At 37.3% G+C, this 7742-nt stretch overlaps 1 non-coding gene and 1 pseudogene across 1 annotated transcript; both read right to left on the bottom strand.

Annotated features, from left to right (window-relative positions):
- Positions 1 to 3080: 3080 nt before the first annotated feature.
- On the bottom strand, positions 3081 to 3167 carry LOC131952334 (uncharacterized; annotated as a pseudogene).
- Positions 3168 to 4810: 1643 nt separating this feature from the next.
- On the bottom strand, positions 4811 to 4883 carry Trnat-ugu (transfer RNA threonine (anticodon UGU)). Its single transcript has one exon. It is a non-coding gene; the product is annotated as a tRNA-Thr (tRNA).
- Between the last annotated feature and the right edge of the window lie 2859 nt (positions 4884 to 7742).

The following is a 7742-nucleotide window of genomic DNA, read 5'->3' as shown; positions in this document are numbered from 1 at the left end:
ATATTATCCACGAAACTGTCAATAACTGTATAAGGATCTTCAATTACTAAGAGTTCAAGTTTTTTAACGTATTTTTCCTTTTCCGCGGGCGCGATTCTTTACATACGGTGAACACGTCCAGCGCTGGTGAACACGTCCAGCGCTGGCGAACAGCTGATTGTGTTTACGTCTGATGTACACCACTGTGGCGGCGGGCGTAGGTATCACGTGATTTAGGTCACGTGTTTGCAAGGACTCTATATAATGTAACCAGTTTTTTAAAAAATAATTATGCAAAAGTTTAAAAATTAAACATAAATCTATAAAACCATTTTATACGTCAAAATTTTGTTTCTAAGAAAGATATTTGTATAGAGTATTATATTAATTCCGTATTTAGTTGTTATGGTAAACAATGGCCATAAGTTTTCTTCCTTACTGTTTTTTCCTTCATATTTACATGAGGCGAGTAACACTTTTTCTAGAGATCAAAATTTTCAAACAAATGAAACATTGTTTTAAATATTATCGATCTCAAATCAACAAAGTTTATTTAGATTGAATGCATAGGCGTCTTGAAATTTTAAATTTATTTTTTTTTAAACTGACAAATATTGTTTAGACTGAATGCTTAGAAGGTTTGTAAGTAAGCAATCAGTTTTTTAATAAGAAGGCAGTTAGGTGGACGAAATATTTTTGTTGATATTTATTAGCTCATATACGTGTTTCTTCCAAGTTATGGGACCTGACTGTCTATGTGGGTAATGTAGTAGAGCTCATCTGTCTCTTTGATCTCAGCTGTTGAAGGGATAATTTAACCAGCTCTGTGATGATCCGTCTTTACGTTGACGTTGTCTAGCATAATTCAGGTACCCAACAGACAGAGCTGAGAAGATTCCGACCTACCTAGTCATACACGGAATCCGAACTCGAGATTTTTCTGTTAGCAGTTACAATCTAGAATTTAAAAAAAAATTATAATTACATTATTTCCCCTGCAAATAAAAACAAGAAACAAAATTGACATGGGAGGTAATTTCGTTTTGTCACCGCCTCCGAGAAGTAACTCGCTTGTATCACCCCATTTTTCTCTAAAGCTTTGTTGGTAAGGAGACCACACTTAAAAAAATGTTTGTAAGCAGTAGTTAATTAAAATGTATTTTAAAATGACACATCCGTTTTGTATTAGGGCTTAATATGTTTGATCACAGGTGGTTTGTCAACGGTTGTTTTATCACAAGCGGTGTGTGCGGCTTTGATCACAGGTGTTTTGTCCATATAGGGTCTTTGATCACAGGTGTTTTGTCTATATAGGGTCTTTGATCACAGGTGTTTTGTCCATATAGGGTCTTTGATCACAGGTGGTTTGTCCAATGCTGGCGTTTGATAACAAGCGCTTTGTCCTTAAATGGTAAGGATTAATTTCAAAAGTTGTGTAATTATATTTTAAATTGCGGCAGGATGTAATAGTATGTTAATTCATCTGTCATTTAGTGAACCATACAAATATTACTTCTTTGACTATTCTGTTGGAATGTTTTTTTTATCATTTTTATCCTTTATATATGCTTTGTATTTTCAAGTACATCTACATTATTTATTTGTTAAACCTGTTATATGTCGCATTATTTGTGTTCCGTTTATATTTAAAATAAATCTATGAGGTCTAGCACCAGCCTTTATGTGGAGACTAAAATATCGTTCTTGACTATTTTAGTACATGTTAATTTCTATTAATGGACTTTCAGGAAACATGTAAAAATTGGGTATTAATTGTATCATAAATTAAAATTAAAATAGCAGTTTATTATTTCTATTTTAAAATCTTTAAATTATACCCCCCCCCCCTCTGTGGCCAAAGCCCCGTTGTGGTCAAAGCCACGTTGCGGTCAAACCCACTATGGTCAAAGCACCTGTGGTCAAAGCACCGCTATGGTCAAACCCCCTATGGTCAAAGCACCGCTATTTTTTTTTTTTTTTTTTTTTGTGCCGTCTGGCGTTTAATAGATTTCCTCACTTGCTGTCTCCCTGCGCGAACAAGGAGGCAGCAAGAGTAGGTTGCATGATTATGTACATACATGAATTATTATACATATTTAAAAGAATTTAATTCTTGCTTGTGTTATTTTCCTTGTATTTCTTGATTCACTTCTGGTTTCTTTCTATATTTTCCTGATTCCTTGATTTATTTGTTTCCAGTTCCGGTTTTCTTGGTTTCCTTTGAAATAATATAAAGTACATGACAAAACAAAACATGATCGCTTCTTGTCCTTTGGCCTTTGTTCTTGCACGTGATACAATCTTGACTAGTTAGTGGTTTCTTCTTGGTTGGTAGTTGTATTTTGGGAGTGTTAGTGAGGGATGTTCCGTGGTTAAGGCGTTGATCGATGCGTTGATGAGGCGTCGAGCTTGGTGTGTTGTCTAGATGGTAATATTGTTCGATGGAGTGGAGCTTGGAGAGAGTAGCGAGGTGAGCGCTGTGTCGAGTGTTGGGTGAGTTGATTAGTTGGTCTTTGAGAGGCAGTTAGTTGGTTTGCTTGTGTTTGACGTAAGCCTCCCACCTAAGATTTCTCCTAGGTGGGTGTCGTCAGAGTGGTAGTGAGTTTGTTGGAAGCGAGGTAGATGCGTTTGACGTATTAGGTGAGTTCGATTTATTGAGCGAGGTAGTTGCGTGTGACGTAGTAGATGAGTTCGATTTGTTGAGTTGCGTTTGGCGTAGTAGCTGAGTTCGATTTGTTGGCGTTTGACGTAAGCCTCCCACCTAAGATTTCTCCTAGGTGGGTGTCGTCAGAGTGGTAGTGAGTTTGTCTGAAGCGAGGTAGATGCGTTTGACGTAGTAGATGAGTTCGATTCGTTGGCGATTTGACCGACCTCCCATCTAGGATTTCTCCTAGATGGGTGTCGTCAGTCTGAAAAAAAGAAGGTTGAAAATTAGCCACTCGTATATTGAAGTCACCCAATACAAGTACTGGGTGACTCATCTCGAGAGCATGTGCGTTCGAGGGATGTGTGGGAGCAACCCCACAGCGGTCGTTGGCGAGATTTGCGTGAGTTAGAGTAGTAGATTTGACCGCCTCTCGACCCCGGCAGCCAGCCCTAAAAAGGGCTGACCAACCAAATGGCTAAGATCCGTGTAGATCCATAACAGATACTATACTTTGATCTTAGCCAAAAGGCCGAGAAGCTATGGTCAAACCCCCTATGGTCAAAGCCCCTGTGGTCAAAGCACCTAAGGCCGTTGTACAGACTAGTTGCACGGACTTCAACTTATAAAACCAAACTCTTTTTGTATTATTGTATTTATTTGCCGATTTATTATTATATTTATGTCTGTATTTATGATAGAACCAAAACTTATTTGGATAAATTGTATTAGACTATTAAATATGTATTACTGTAAACTCTTATGACAAATAAAAGGCAATTTAAACACTTTTCCAATGGCTAATAGTACCTTCCTAACTCCTTATCTCCCTTTCCCCATTTCATGTTGGACGTGTAACCTTTCCCTTTTACAATATAATACATCCACGTATCAAACATCGTCATCTCCACACTGATATAAATAATCGCTTACACAGCTACCATTATGGAGGGAAAAAAAAAACATTGTGCACGATAAATGGGAAATAACTGCTTAAATAATCCACAGTCCCATCATCACATCGGTTATATCCCCTTACCAAACGAACATCTAAATTTCGAATCACTTCTTGTCTACTAAAAGATACAGAACCTGGAAAAAGATCGACCCCTGCTCCAACCTACTTTAACTAGATTTCTGGTTTGATGGTTACTAACATTGTACTTATAATATCAACAATACATATTTCAACACATTGTATTCAACTGACAAATTATGCATTACTGAAATCCTTTTTACAAGAGGAAAATAAACCCCGTTGTAATATCTAGCTTTACAGACTGCAATCTTTATAAATATACTTGTATTCACCCTTTTACTCCTTTCATGATCTTGATGTTTATTCCTCTTTTATTATTAATACCTTACTATTTGCCCTACACATTGTTAAACTAGTTTCTTTTACTTGTGTGTAAATAGAATACTAGTGGGTAAACACTTGGTTTATCTATCTATGCTGTGGTGGCCATAGGTGTATCTAAGAGACGGCGTGTTTGATTGGGGATTGTGACCAGCTCGGTCATAGAGTACCTTGAGTGCAGCACTCGAAGAGAACAGTCGGTGTTTCTTCCAGACTTTTTTCTCCGGGGAGGGGGGGGGGGGGGCTTGAAATTTTCGGGGGGGGGGGGGGGCGGACACTGTTAAAAGTATATATTTTCTATATAAATTATATAAATTTCATTTCGTTCGGGAGGGGGGGCGGTAGAATGTTTTGGGGGGGGGGGGGGGGCTTTGGAGTGTGATTCTTTAGACAAATCGGATGTGTCAATGCCGAATCAGGTGTCCACAGCCTAGCAGCTGAATTCCTAAGTCGTGGACAAATACCTACACAAAAAACGTGGGTCGGGCACACAACACGAATTTTGGAAATTTGATGGTGAACGTACCCACGTTTTTTGTCATCAAATGTATGAACAGTCATCACAAGAACCTGCACAGCTCGAGGAAGCACAAAGTCTACGAGCAGTCATTGGTAGATCCCCTAGGGTCGGAAGAAAAATTTATTTTCGACTTTTTAGTCCACTAGAAAAACGTGTTTTTTTTTAAAGTTTATTTTAAGTATTTTATTTAAATTTGTATTAAACGCGCAATCTACTAGGTATTGTTAAATTGTACTTTAGCGAGAGTATGTGATTAATGAGCCTAATTATCTGATTCGTATGAGAAGAAAAAAGGAAACCAAAATACAGCCCCCTGTGAGGATTGAACTCACGACCCCTGGTTTACAAGACCAGTGCTCTAGCCACTGAGCTATGGAGGCTTATATTCGGTTTGTTATCTGTACTGTTAAATTTCGTTTGTACACTAATACCGTATACAAAAATTGTTCATTTGATTTAGTTGAAAATTTGCCAAAATAAAATGTAGATTTAAAACCTGAACTTTAATCGAATTAGTTGTTGAAAATTTAAAGTAAAATTTAAGGATAATCCTCTATATTTCTTTTTTTAAACCCAGATTTTGTTTTATTTAGATATTGTATGATAAAGTAAAACTAAAACCTTAACACTCCCCACATGCGTGTAGTATGAGCTATGTGTTAAGTACACAGAAACATCTGGTTGTCATTGATTATCCGCTAATCTCATTCAAACAATTTTATCGTTTTTAAACTTGTAACTAGAATAGTAATTTTTTTTTTCAGTACTAGTTTAGTTTACTTTTGGATTGCTTTATTTTGTTAAACAGTTTTTTCACCAAGTTATTTAAAGTTATTGATTATCCTTAAAAAAATCGGAATATAGTTACGTTTTAATAATTTCGTTTATGATTTGTTTAATTATTTATATTTAGTGACTTAAATAACACATGATTTAAGCAAAAATAAGACTAAATTTTACTAGTAGCCTACTAGTTACAACACGAATGTAGGATTTTATTCTTGAATCTGTAACGAACAGCTCATATTCTTTTGTTCTTTATTTCATGAACGAGAAAGGCGTAGAGACAAATGGATAATAGGTTAAAAGGGCAACACAAAACGCTGTAACAATTGTCAGATGAAAGGGAAATAACCAAAGAAAATATTCAGATTTTGTTTAAAATCTGTTATTTCCGCAGATTCGATAACAGCGCTACAGTTTATAGAACGTCAATAGCTTTGAATAGTTTGTGTGGTGTACATTAGTCTAACATAATGTCTATAATTTATCATTTATGTTTTTAATTAAATTAAAGAAAAGCTAATAATATTTTATAAACCCCTTATAATAAACATGTAAATCTTCTATTTAAAGTAAAATGTAGCGTTCTCAATTACCATTTTCAACGAATATCCAGTACCTAAATTTACTAGATCACTTTATTTTTCTTTCGCTTTGAGAGTTGGAATACCTTTTCTTACCCCCCCCCCCCTCCCTTCCTAACTCACTAGCTAAGTTAAAGACTATCAAATTAGGTCTCCAATTGTTATAATTACATAGGCGTCGCGAGGGGGGGGGGGGCAAGGGGGCGCGGACCGCACCGGGTGACACCATTTAGGGGAGCGGGGTGACATCAAAGCAAACAATAGCAAAATATATACAGAAAAATGTTAACTCCATTTAATTAAGTGATTAATTAGAGTGAGTTAAATAGTCTTTTAAGAGCAAAGTTGACAAAGCCCGACAAGGGTAGAGAGGGTGGGGGTAGAGGGGTTGACACTATGACGTAAACGTAATGAAAACTTGCTACATCAAGCTGTATTTATAACCGACTATAGACAAAAATCGTTAGTATTATCTCAGCACAGTTTAAAGCAATCGCCTCAGGGGAGGGGAGGCTCAAAGAAAGCCTACCCCTTACGCCTACGCAATGGAATTTACATAGTAAACATATACTTTTATTAGTGTCCCCCCCCCCCCCCCCCCCGGTAAATGTTGACCGCCCCCCCCCCCCGAAAATATCAAGTGCCCCCCCCCCCCCCCCCCCCGGAGAAAAAAAGTCTGGAAGAAACACTGCCCGCCCCCTTGCTATCTACCATACCATACGTAAATACCCCACACCATAAAGATAAATAAAAAAAAACAAATCAAGATCAGATAACTCAGAACCAGCCACCACATAAAACCTTGACATACCTTATCAGATAGGGGAGGCGCTCGAGTTTGAAATACGAAACCGCGGGGTGGGGTGGTTAAACTGCGCAATGATCGCCCCTGTAACGCGTGTTTCCATTTTCAACCGGAAGTTGTACAAAACAGAGTTATCGTTGCTGCGCCGAATGAGTGAATTCAGCTCAAGTTTCGAACATATTTTCACGTGTAATTTAGGGGATGGTAATTGAGTGGTCATTCGATGAGTCAACAAGGTATCGGGTTGTCATTTAGTTTGTAAACAAGGTATCGGGTTGTCGTTCAGTTTGTAAACAATGTATCGGGTTGTCATTCTATTTGTAAACAATGTATCAGGTTGTCATTCTATTTGTAAACAAAGTATTGGTTTGTCATTTGGTTGTCATTCAGTTTGTAAACAAGGTATCGGGTTGTCATTCAGTTTGTAAATAAGGAATCGGGTTGTCATTCAGTTTGTAAACAAGGTATCGGGTTGTCATTCAGTTTGTAAACAAGGAATCGGGTTGTCATTCAGTTTGTAAACAAGGAATCGGGTTGTCATTCAGTTTGTAAACAAAGTATCGGGTTGTCATTCTATATGTAAACAAAGTACCGGGTTGTCATTCCATTGCAAAACTAGAATTCGGGTTGTCCTGCAATGTATCGGGATGTTGATAAAATTGTAAACATGTTTTAGGGTTGTCACTTAATAATAATATGTAAACAGTGTATCCGTTTTTGTTTTTGTTTTTTTGTTGTTTTTTTTTATGTTGCAATTTGAATGATAAACATCGTTGGAGATCGATTTTCCCATTACAGCAGAGTTGCCAAGTAAGGAGGTAAAGTTTTCTTTACGAACCTGACTATACTTAGTGCAAGTGAAGTAGAGTTCACCTATTTCTGTGACCTCGGCATATGAAGGGATAGTGTGGTCAGCACTTTGCCCAGTTGCCTTTACTTTCCCTAACTTGTGTTGAGTTCCCTACAAACCTGGGTGGACTTAGGGACGTTTTACTGATTTGAACCCGGATTCGAACTCGAAACTTTCGGGTTAGCGCTCTATCGTAAGGTTAAGCGATTAAGTTTAT

Source organism: Physella acuta, unplaced genomic scaffold, assembly GCF_028476545.2.
Source record: "Physella acuta isolate Inbredline_101_S28 unplaced genomic scaffold, ASM2847654v3 ptg000071l, whole genome shotgun sequence".
In the NCBI taxonomy this organism is placed as follows: domain Eukaryota; kingdom Metazoa; phylum Mollusca; class Gastropoda; family Physidae; genus Physella; species Physella acuta.
The sequence above is the reverse complement of the archived record's forward strand: the minus strand, read 5'-3'. Positions and strand labels throughout refer to the sequence as shown.